Source organism: Macaca mulatta, chromosome 12 (assembly GCF_049350105.2).
Source record: "Macaca mulatta isolate MMU2019108-1 chromosome 12, T2T-MMU8v2.0, whole genome shotgun sequence".
NCBI lineage: Eukaryota > Metazoa > Chordata > Mammalia > Primates > Cercopithecidae > Macaca > Macaca mulatta.
In genome coordinates this window covers 124,834,236-124,846,354 of record NC_133417.1, presented here as the reverse complement: position 1 = coordinate 124,846,354, position 12,119 = coordinate 124,834,236, and positions in this window count along the sequence as shown.

The window sequence follows — 12,119 nt, the reverse complement described above, 5'->3', positions numbered from 1 at the left end:
GTGCTCTGAGCTGAAAGCCTTTTAGGTTAAATAAAATAATTGCATTCATGGCATACTACTTGTGGTCTGAGCGGAAAGCCTTTTAGGTTAAATAAAGTAAGTGGAGATACATCCGAAGCAGTGTTGGAGCTCAGAAAAACAATACACCAAAATATGGCGCTTTGGCATGCTGACTATTTTGAACGAAAAGATACTGGAAGCCTCAGGCACAGTCTCCCTGACCTTCTGCCCTCCTGTCTCCCAGCCGCCTTTCTCCCCCAAGGCAAGCCATAGAAACCAGAATTCCTCTTCCCCAAGATGAGTCATAGAAACTAGAAGCCCTCTCCTGCAAAGCCAGCCATAAAACCTAAACTTCCCCCACCTTTCTATGTAAGAGCTGGCTGTGGCCAGGCGTGATGGCTGTAGTCCCAGCACTTTGGGAGGCCGAGGCTGGTGGATCACCTGAGGTCGGGAGTTGGAGACCAGCCCGACCAACAGGGAAAAACCCTGTCTCTTCTAAAAGTACAAAATTAGCCTGGCGTGGTGGTGCATGCCTGTAATCCCAGCTACTCAGGAGTCTGAGGCAGGAGAATCACTTGAACCCGGCAGACAAGAGGTTGCCGTGAGCCAAGATCATGCCATCGCACTCCAGCCCGGACAATAAGAGGGAAACTCCATTAAAAAAAAAAAAAAAAAAAAAAAAAAAAAAAAAATCTGGCCATAAAGAACTTATCTGGCCTACCTTATCTGATAGTAGGCCCCTAAGACCCTCATTTTGGAAGAGATCCTGCCTTATACCTGGGAGGAAGGAATACTACACAGAAAGGCCTTGTTGGGTTTCCCCCTGCTGTCTGTTACTATTAAGTGGCACACTTTTTGCCCAACCACATTACTCCAGACTGTCCATTCTTCATAGAATCTAAGCATTAGAAACAGTTTTCCCTGGCTGTTTGGGTAGCCATTTCTGAAGGCTATGTCATGTAAAACTTTGATTAAATAAACTTCTTAGTTTATTTTAAGTTTTTCTCTTAACCTATCTTTTGTTATACGAGTGTCTGCTCTGACCCTTATGGTGAGGAAGAAAGGTATCACACCTTTTCAGCCCCTGCAACAGCTAACTAGTATGCAAATACAAAGTCAGAGTAAGAGCTCAGTATATTTTGTTGACGTGTTAATCCTATAACCTGACGATTGTCAGTCCCTGTTTATTAATCATCTGGAACTTAGGAGGGCAGATTCTCCCAAACGGTAACTGCCAACTCTGCCCCTCTTGGGCAAGAAACAGATACTTTTGACTTTTGAAGTCCCTGACATTGCAGTGTCTTGAAATCCGTTTCAGCCGTGCCTTTTCAACCCATAGTTATTTTCTGAGAATTGCTCCACCTATATGGGTAGCCCCTGTAGCCAGATTTGCTCTGTATCCCTTTGCTTCTCAGAAACTTGGAAGTGGGACAAAGGCAGAAGCAGAGAAAGCTGAACTACAGAGGAAGAGAAAAATAGATCTGCTAAGGGAAAGCAACAGGAGACTTAATAGTTCTTGTTTCCCTCCCCCTTGTGAGGCCCACTCTCCTTTCTACCCTTGGCCTGTAGGGGAGGCCTTGGCTGCCTTCCAGAGAATTCTCCCCCGCTTTTTCTGTTTTGTTTTTTTTTTAGGCCTAAGAATCTGAATGTATTTCTGTAAATTGCTACCATAAGAACCTCAACTAAGACAAAACGTTTACAAAACAAAGTCTAAAAGGGAAAAAAATTCCCATTCATCATAGTCAAAAAATAAATTCTAGATATAAATACACATACATGCTTATAATATTTTGAGAAATAAGCCAGATCTATGTGAAGAGAACAAGAGAACTTTAGGACATCAAAAATGACCCAGCCAGGCACAGTGGCTCACGCCCGAAATCCCAGCACTTTGGGAGGACAAGGAAGTGAGTGACTTGAGGTTAGGAGTTCGAGATCAGCCTGGCCAACATGGTAAAACCCTGTCTCTACTAAAAGTACAAAAATTAGCTGGGCGTGGTGGCAGGCTCCTGTAATCCCAGCTACTCTGGAGGCTGAAGCAGGAGAATCACTTGAACCCGGGAGGCAGAGGTTGCAGTGAGCTGAGATGGTGTCATTGCACTCCAGCCTGGGCAACAAAAGCAAAACTCCTTCTCAAAAAAAAAAAAATTATCTTTATTAAAAAGGTATGCAGCCGGGCATGGTGGCTCCCGCCTGTAATCCCAGCACTTTGGGAGGCTGAGGCGGGTGGATCACGAGGTCAGGAGATCGAGACCATCCTGGCTAACACGATGAAACACCCTCTCTACTAAAAATACAAAAAATTAGCCGGCCATGGTGGTGTGCGCCTGTAGTCCCAGCTATTCGGGACGCTGAGGCAGGAGAATGGTGTGATCCCAGGAGGCAGAGCTTGCAGTGAGTCGAGATCACACCACGCACCCCAGCCTCGGTGACAAAGCAAGACTCCATCTCAAAAAAAAAAAAAAAGGGTATGCAATGCCATTTCAAAAATTCATGTTGCTGGAAAGTAGCATAACATATACGGCTGCTATTGTATAATTTCATACTATCATCAATGAGTTTGCATTTCTCAAAGGCATGCTATGATATCACTCTGTTAACTTGCAAACACTCTTCTAAGTTTTAGTCCCCAGGACTAGTACTCCACCTAAAATCAGAAACGTCCAGTTGGTTCTTCCAAGCACCAACACCAGCTGCACATGACGAAGAACTCCTAGCACTCTGGTACTAGAGAGGCACTACTTATCTGCCTGGGCCTCCACCCCCATGTTATTGTGTGGAGAGAGAGCTGCTGCTGGTAGCTTCCCTGCCACCCCTGAGTTTCCTGGAGTAGGCTCTACAAAGTGCTGACGATTAAAGAGGGTAAGGAAAGGTGTGCTTGTTACTAGCTTAGGTTTCAGGGATGAAAAGAAGGTAGAAGGCCAGGTGTGATGGCTCCTTGTGTCCGGAATTGGTTCCTTCTGGTGGGTTCTTGGTCTCGCTGACTTCAAGAATGGAGCCGCAGACCCTCGCAGTGGGTGTTACAGTTCTTAAAGATGGTGTGTCCAGAGTTTATTCCTTCAGATGTTCAGATGTGTCCGGAGTTTCTTCCTTCCGGTGGGTTCGTGGTCTTGCTGGCTTCAGGAGTGAAGCCGCAGACCTTCTCAGTGAGTGTTATAGTGTTAAAGGTGGCACGTCCAGAGTTGTTTGTTCCTCCCGATGGGTTCATGGTCTTGCTGACTTCAGAAGCAAAGCCACAGACCTTCGCAGTGAGTGTTACAGCTCTGCGTCTGGAGTTGTTTGTTTCTCGCAGTGGGTTTGTGGTCTCGCCGACTTCAGGAGTAAAGCCACAGACCTTCACAGTGAGTGTTACAGCTCATAAAAGTAGTGCAGACCCAAAGAGTGAGCAGCAGCAATATTTATTGTGAAGAGCAAAAAGAACAAAACTTCCACAAAGTGGAAGGGGACATGAGCAGGTTGCCACTGGGGTGGCCAGCTTTTATTCCCTTGTTCAGTCCGCCCACGTCCTGCTGATTGGTCCATTTTACAGAGTGCTGATTGGTCCGTTTTTACAGAGTGCCAATTGGTGCATTTACAAACCTTTAGCTAGACACAGAGTGCTGATTGGTGTGTTTACAATCCTTTAGCTAGACAGAAAAGTTCTCCAAGTCCCAACCTGACCCAGAAGCTGGCTTCATCTCTCATCATGACTTTAGTCCCAGCACTTTGGGAGGCCAAGATGGGTGGATCACTTGAGGTCAGGAGCTCAAGACCAGCCTGGCCAACATAGCAAAACCCTGCCTCACAAAAATTAGCCAGGTGTGGTAGCGTGCACCTGTAGTCCCAGCTGTTTGGGAGGCTGAGGCAGGAGAATTGCTTGAACCCAGGAGGCGGAGGTTGTAGTGAGCTGAGATTGCACCATTGCACTCCAGCCTGGGAGACAGAGTGAGACTCCATCTCAGAAAAATAAAAGAAAGAAAAAGAAAAAAAAAGAAGGGAGAAGAGAGTATCTTCATACAAGAATGAAGAATGACAGCCAACCACATAATACACATCTCAGATCCTGCTTATTTCTGATATCTTGAACCGTGCAAGACCCAGGAGCCCTGCCTACAGGGGAACAGATGTCATAGTTCACCTTTAGGATATGAGCCATTTTCCTGGGTCTAGACTTCCCCGCTCTGATGCTGCAACCTCCAACAGATCAGATAACTGAGACCTACAGATTCCACCAAAATGAAAATGTTACACTTGGATTGGGGGTAATGGGGGTGAAACTGAATGATCTATTTGTTTCATTTGTTTCATCATCTTGGTATCTTTAGCTGGGCATGGTGGTATGTGTCTGTAGTCCCAGCTACTCAGGAGGCTGAGGTGAGAGGATTGCTTGAACCCAGGAGTTCAAGGTTGCAGTGAGTTGTGATCACATCACTGCACCCCAGCCTGGGCAACAGGGTGAAAAAACTTGCTATCTTTGTGGAGTAGGAAAGGGGGAAGGATGGAAGAGAATGAAAAGGTATGAATATTACCTCCAAATATAGTTTTGGTAAAAAGAGTTTGTACCAGAGAGGAATCCGTATGCGTAGTAGCCACAGCCCCAGGATTGAGTGGCCGGAGGTAGTTCTTTCTATAAGTAACGTTGGCTCTGCTACTAGACTTGGCCACAAAAGACTGGCCCAGGAATTAACTCAGTTACCGAAGTCAAAAACATATAGGACACATCAGCCACACTGGAGGAGGTCTAGCATGAGAACTCTGAGTTAGACCGTGACCAGGCAAGCTCATCAGAGCCTGGTTCTGGAAGAGATTTAATTTGAGGCACACAGAGGGAAAGCTTGAGAGGCAGAAACTAAGCTCACTGAGAAATCAGAGAAGCTGGGGCCTGAGAATGACTGACTGAAAAGAAAGCAACAGAATAACAATATTCCAGTGACCCAGCATCTGCTCTGCTCTCCCCTCCTGAGAGGACTTGACCATTCTGCACAAAATAAACTGAGGGCTTCCATGAGGAGCTCTGCAGTAAACCCGACGTTATCTGAGAGTACCTTTGATTCTTTTCACTGTCTATCCTGGAAAGCCATGGAACCATTTGAGAAGAGGGTTAAGAAGGGCTATAAGAAAGACCAGAACTATGTGCTTCATTCAGGACACAAGAAAAGGAGAGATGAAGACCCCAAGAATATTGTAAATAAGTAAAAAAAGAAAAAATGGTCTTCAAAGGACAGAAACTTGATACAAAATATGGATAGAGTTGGTTATGGAGAAGAGAGGAAAGCAGACAGAATCCAAGACAGGAAGGAAAATGCAACCTGCTGTTTCAGGCATAACCCACAGAAGGCTGGTTGGTAAAATCACATATAGTATGTGACAAGTGTCTTCCATCTCAGTGCTCCCTACACACATGACCAGAGAGAGGAAGGAAATGATCCACAGCAAGGAGGAAACTGCACATAGAATAGCAGTCAGCCAGGCACGGTAGCTCACACCTGTAATCCCAGCACTTTGGGAGGCCGAGGCAGGTGGATCACGAGGTCAAGAGATTGAGACCAGCCTGGCCAACATGGTGAAACCCTGTCTCTACTAAAAGTATATGGTGCACACCTGTAGTCCCAGCTACTTGGAAGGCTGAGGCAGGAGAATCGCTTGAACCTGGGAGGCAGAGGTTGCAGTGAGCTGAGATGGTGCACTCCAGCCTGGCGACAGAGCGAGACTCCGTCTGAAAACAAACAAACAATAAACAAACAAACAAACAAAAGAATAGCAGTCAGCCTTGCAGTGTTAAGCATGGGCTGATGGGGAAAAGGAAACAAGAAAACTGAGATCACATGGCTTAGGGTCTCCAGGACTGAGGTGAGCATAGAGGCTGCTTTTTACTCTTAAAACCTCTGGAGAACCACAAAGCTGGAGCTGTCTTTCGTTCTTTTGTTCATTCAACAGATATTTACTGAGCCCTGACTGTGTGCCAGATCCTATGTTAGATTCTGGGTGAATACGCCAGGTGTGGTGGCTTATGTCTGTAATCCCAGCACTTTGGGAGGCCGAGGAGGGCAGATCACCTGAGGTCAGGAGTTCAAGACCAGCTTGGCCAACATGATGAAAGCCCGTCTCTACTAAAAATACAAAATTAACCGGGCATGCTAGTGCACACCTATAATCCCAGCTACTCAGGAGGCTGAGCAGGAGAATGAATCACTTGAACCCCGGAGGTAGAAGTTGCAGTGAGCCGAGATCACGCCATTACACTGCAGCCTGGGTAACAAGAGCGACAACAAAATTTATTATCTTTACAGTTCTGAAGGTCAAAAGTCCAAAATGGGTCACACTGGGTTAAAATTAAGGTGTCAGCAGGGCTGTGTTCCTTTCTCACCAGGGGAGAACCTGTATTTTTCTTTTTTTTTTAAAGACAGGGTCTTGCTTTGTTGGCTAGGCTGGAGTGCAGTAGTGTGATCACAGCCTACTGCAGCCCCAATCTCCCAGTCTCAAGAGATCTTCCTGCCTCAGCCTCCCAGGCAGCTAGGACTGGATGTAAGGGTGATATGACTGTGACTTCTGTCACCCCATTGATTACCAGGGTTGATTGGGCTAATCTGGCTGGCTAGGCGGGTGTCTCCTTCCTCCCTCACCTCTCCATGTGCGTCCCTTCTGAAGCTGTGTGCTCAGTTGAAGAGGATGGCCATCCCCGATAGAGGAGGACTGGTCTTTGGTCAAGGGTATACAAGTACTGTGCTCCCCTGCTAGAACTTCCAAACAAGCTCCCAAGTAGCTAGAACTACAGGTTTGCACCACCACACTCAGCTAATTTTTTATATTTTGATCTTTTGTAGAGATGGCTTCTTGCTGTGCTGCCTATGCTGGTGTTGAACTCCTGGCCTCAAGTGATCTTCCCGCCTCAGGCTTTCAAAGTGCTGAGATTAGAGGTGTGAGCCACCATGCCTGGCCAGATAACCTGCATTCTTGTCTTTTCCAGCTTCAAGAGGCTGCCATCTTCCCTTGCCTGTGACCCCCCTCCATCTTCAAAGCCAGCAATGGCTGCCTGACTCTTTCTCACATCACATCACTCTGACACTAACTCTCTTGCCCTGCTCAACATTTAAAGACCCTTGTGATTACACTGGGCCCACCTGTATAATCCAGGATAATGTCCCTACTTTATGGTCAGGCCAGGTGCAGTGGCTCAGACCTGTAGTCTCAGCACTTTCGGAGGCCAAGGCAGGTGGATCACTTGAGCCCAGGAGTTCGAGACCAGCCTGTGCAACATGGGGAAACCCCATCTCTACAAAAACTACAAAAATTAGCCAGGCATGGTGGTATGCACCTACAGTCCTAGCTACTTGGGAGGCTGAGGTGGAAGGATCGCTTGAGCCTGGGAGGTCAAGGCTAAAGTGGGCCATGACTGCACCACTACATCCAACCTGGGTGACAGAGTAAGACCTTGTCTGAAAAAAAAAAAGAAAAAAGAAAACGATTTTAAGGTCAGCTGATTAGCAGCCCTAATTCCATCTGTAATTCTCCATTGCCACATAACATAACATATTCACAGGCTCTGGAGATTCAGATATAGGCATCTTCGGGAGGGGAGCCATTTTCCTGCCTATTACAAACATGGGGCAAGTTATGGTAGTGATAGCACTGTAGGAGATGGTTCCAGTCCAAGACTGCAAGCTGAATACATGTCAGAGCCTCTCCCTCCCATCCCAAATGCCTAGAAATAGTAGTCCCACCTTACCCTCAGGGGGTTACTTTCTAAGACCCCTTCCACCGCCAGTTGGTGCCTGAAACTGCATATAGTATACTGCGTTATATACCAGATAGAATACCAAACTTTCTATATACCATGTTTTCCCTACACCAGGGTGTCCAATCTTTTGGCTTCCCTGGGCCACATTGGAAGAAGAAAAATTGTCTTGGCCCTCCTAATGTATTAAGAAATCTTATGAATTTGTGTGAGGTTGCATTCAAAGTCACCCTGGGCCACGTGTGGCCCACAGGCCGTGGATTGGACAAGCTTGCCCCACACATAGAGACTATGATAAAGTTTACTTTATAAACTAGGCACAGTAGGCCTGGTGCAGTGGCTCATACCTGTAATCCCAGCATTTTGGGAGTCCTAGGTGGGCGGATCACCTGAGGTCGGGAATTGAAGACCAGCCTGACCAACGTGGAGAAAACTGTCTCTACTAAAAATACAAAATTAGCCGGCTGTGGTAGCATGTGCCGGTAATCCCAGCTACTCAGGAGGCTGAGGCAAGAGAAGTGCTTGAACCCAGGCGGCAGAGGTTGCAGTGAGCCAAGATCGTGCCACTACACTCCAGCCTGGTGACAGAGTGAGACATTGTCTCAAAAGTAAATAAATAAATAAAAATAGACACAGTAAAAGATTAACAACACTAACTAATAGTAAAATAGAACAATTATAACCATATGCTGTAATAAAAGTTATATGGATGTGGTCTCTCTCTCAAAATATCTAATTGTGCTATGCTCACCTATTTTCAGACCACAGTTGACCACGAGTAACTGAAACTGTCATGGTGTTCGAACCTAAGGGACTCCCATCTTTGGTGAGGGCGAAGAAAATGAGGCTGGGACTTGCTGGGTTGCATTCCCAGAAAGGTAGGTACTCCTAGCCTCTAGATCTTTACTAAACAGACCCAGATGTGGGAGTGTCCCAATATCCTGATTTTTTTTTTTTTTTTTTTTTTTTTTTTTTTTGAGACAGAGTCTTGCTCTGTCGCCCAGGCTGGAGTGCAGTGGCACAATCTTGGTTCACTGCAAGCTCTGCCTCCCAGGTTCACGCCATTCTCCTGTCTCAGCCTCCCAAGTAGCTGGGACTACAGGCACCTACCACCACGCCCGGCTAATTTTTGTATTTTTAGTAGAGACGGGGTTTCAGCACGTTAACCAGGATGGTCCTGATCTCCTGACCTCGTGATCTGCCCGCCTTGGCCTCCCAAAGTGCTGGGATTACAGGCGTGAGCCATTGCACCTGGCCTTATCCTGATATTTTGAGAACAGAAGCACTTCTAATTTTGCTTTAAAAACAATAATATCGATTCTTGCAAAATGTATTAAGAAAATTAATCCTTTATCACAAACCCTTGTAGCAGAGCACATCTCCCCATGATCTTTTTTATCCTGTATATAAACAAGTGGTGTACCTAGGGTGGACACGTTCCTTCTCTTACTTTCGGGAATGCCCTACTCTGTCTATGGAGGATCTGTACTGTCTTGTTCTTTTTTTTGAGACAGTGTCGCCCAGGCTGGAGTGCAGTGGCACGATCTCGACTCACTGCAACCTCCACCTCCTGGGTTCAAGTGATTCTCCTGCCTCAGCCTCCCAAGTAGCTAAAATTGCAGGCACACACCCAGCTAATTTTTGTATTTTTATTAGAGATGGGGTTTCACCATGTTGTCCAGTCTGGTCTCGAACTCCCAGCCTCAAGTGATCCACCCCCTTCAACATCCCAAAGTGTTAGGATTACAGGCGTGAGCCACTGTGCCCAGCCACCACTTTATTTTCTTAATAAACTTGTTTTGGTTTGCACTATGGACTCACCCTGAATTCTTTCTTGCATGAGATCCAAGAACGCTCTCTTAAAGGTATGGATCAGGACCCCTTTCCTGTAACATCTTTCTGGCAAACCATGGAAGTGACAATACTGAAGAGACACCTGGTCCAAAGGAAAATCATCTGTGCACACCAATTGACTGACTTTAGGTAAGTGGAGTTCATATACCTGGGTAAAGGATGGGATTGAGTTAGAGGCCCAACTTAGGGGACTTAGAATCTTTCCTAAGACAGAATGGGTTAGAAGGCCCTCTTAATAAAAGGGAAGAACACTTGACCAACTTTGGGTTAGAGGCCCAACTTAGGAAGGTTAAAGTCCCTTCTAAAATGTAAGGGGTGAGAGGTCCCTCTCAGTAATGTCCCTCTTGGTGAAGAATGGGTTTGGCACCACAGGGTGTTAACTGCCATGCTCTTTGTATTAATCTGCCTTGTGTTCTTCACTGCATGAATCAATTTATTGGTGCTGTTTCTGTTTCACTGTCATTTTCAGGAGACTTTATTTAACTGGTCTTAGGGATTTTAACATACTCTTCCCCTCCGTGCCTCCCAATATCCATTCGTTTAATTGTGAAACACTGGGAACAAGAAAGCATTGAAGGCCCCATCTCTAAAATTGCTGATTGAGATTGGGTATTTAACAGCTGTGAGCAGTAAGATTAGATAGATGCGGTTATGTTTTAATGCCGCTATGCCTACTAGGTGTGATCTAGAAGCACTAGGATGGAAATCAGGGGACTTTTCTCCTTGCTGTTTGTTTCATTTTGCACACTAAACAAACACTTCCTTCCTTTCTTGGATTTGGCCAAACCAGCTTTGCTTGGCCAATCCACATTGCCACTATTGCCCAGAGCCTGTTTGCTCTGGTTATTCCCATCGAAATCCTCTCTTTTTCCTTTGCCTTATTCAACATTTCTTTTGTCAGAGTCCACGTTGTGGTTTATCTAAGAGTCATGGCTCAGCTCACTTATATTATTTAGACAGTGTAAATAAGAGAATTCAATTTTTGGCAGGGATCCCCTCATTAATGCAGCTGGCCTTAAAAACCTCTCTTACCCTTTTCAGTGGAACTCAGTCAGTGGCAATACAATCTTGCAGGTTTGGAACTTTTCTTTCAACATCACCTGCGTCTTTCATGGGAACCACGGCATCCATCCCAAAGGACTCCCCACTAGGATATATTCTTGAACATTGGGACCAGTTTAAACTAAATGGGCTTAAGAAGAGAAAACTGTTGTTTCTATATAATACTGTTTGGCCTCGGTATTATTTGGAAAAACAAGAGAAATGGCCTCCTACTGGAACTATGGCCTTTAAAACTGTACTTCAACTCAATTTGTTCTACAAGCGGGAGGGAAAATGAAATGAAATACCATATGTTCAAGCATTTTTGCTGCTCAGTCCGGATGACACCGTGCAGGAGGTGCATGCGTGTTTGATGAGAGGAAAGGAAGAAAAAGAACTAGACATCTTAGATGATCCTGTGACACAAGCTCCACCCCCAGTTCAGCAGGCATTTTTGGGTGGAGCAGAACCTCCTTCTATCAGCTTTGAAGGTTCAGATTTTGTCCGTCCTTTCTCCCTCTAGTCCACCTGAAAGTTCTGTTGAGAACCCTTGGTCACCTCCTCCTGACCTGCCTAGTCCCACTCTATACCCACCACTCCCTAAGGAATTTGGCCCCTCGAGTACTACTCATAGTGGAGCCTCTTATCAACCTCTGAAGGGAAATCTTTGTCCCCTTAGAGAGGTGGCAAATGGGGAAGAAGGCACTGTGTGAGAGGACATGTCTCCTTTTCTATGACTGAGTTGGCTCTATGTAAAGAGAAGTTTGGTCATTTCTCTGAAGATCCAGGAAAATTCCTAGATGAGTTTGAGAAACTAACTCTGTCTGACCTATGGTTTAATGTAGCAGGAGCTGCATGTTTCATTGTCTCTGTGTTGCACAGTGGAAGAGAATCTATTTGCGGGACAGCCAGGACCCAAGCAGATGAGGTATTGGCTCCAAACCCAAACCATAATGTATATCAGGCAGGAAGTGTAACAGTTCCACATCAAGATCCACAATGGAGCTGGGCACAGTGGCTCACGCCTGTAATCCCAGCACTTGGGGAGGCTGAGGCGGGCGGATCACCTGAGGTCAGGAGTTCAAGACCAGCATGGCCAACATGGCAAAACCCTGCCTCTACTAAAAATACAAAAAAATTAGCCAGGTGTGGTGGTGGCCACCCGTAATCCCAGCTACTTAGGAGGCTGAGGCAGGAGAATTGCTTGAACCCAGGAGGTGGAGGTTGTAGTGGGCTGAGATTATGCCATTGCACTCCAGCCTGGGTGACAGTGAGATTCTGTCTCAAAAAAAAAAAAAAAAAAAAAAAAAAAAAACAGATCCAGAATGGAACTATCAAAGGAGCAGGGGAGGAGAGATCATATGGTCACTTGTTTGTTGGAAGGGATGAAGAAATGTATAAAAAGGCTTGTTAACTATGAAAAGGACACCAGGGCCTGTTGGGGGTGGTGTGGGGAGGGAGAGGACAAATACCTAATGCATGTGGGGCTTAAAACCTGGATGACGGGTTG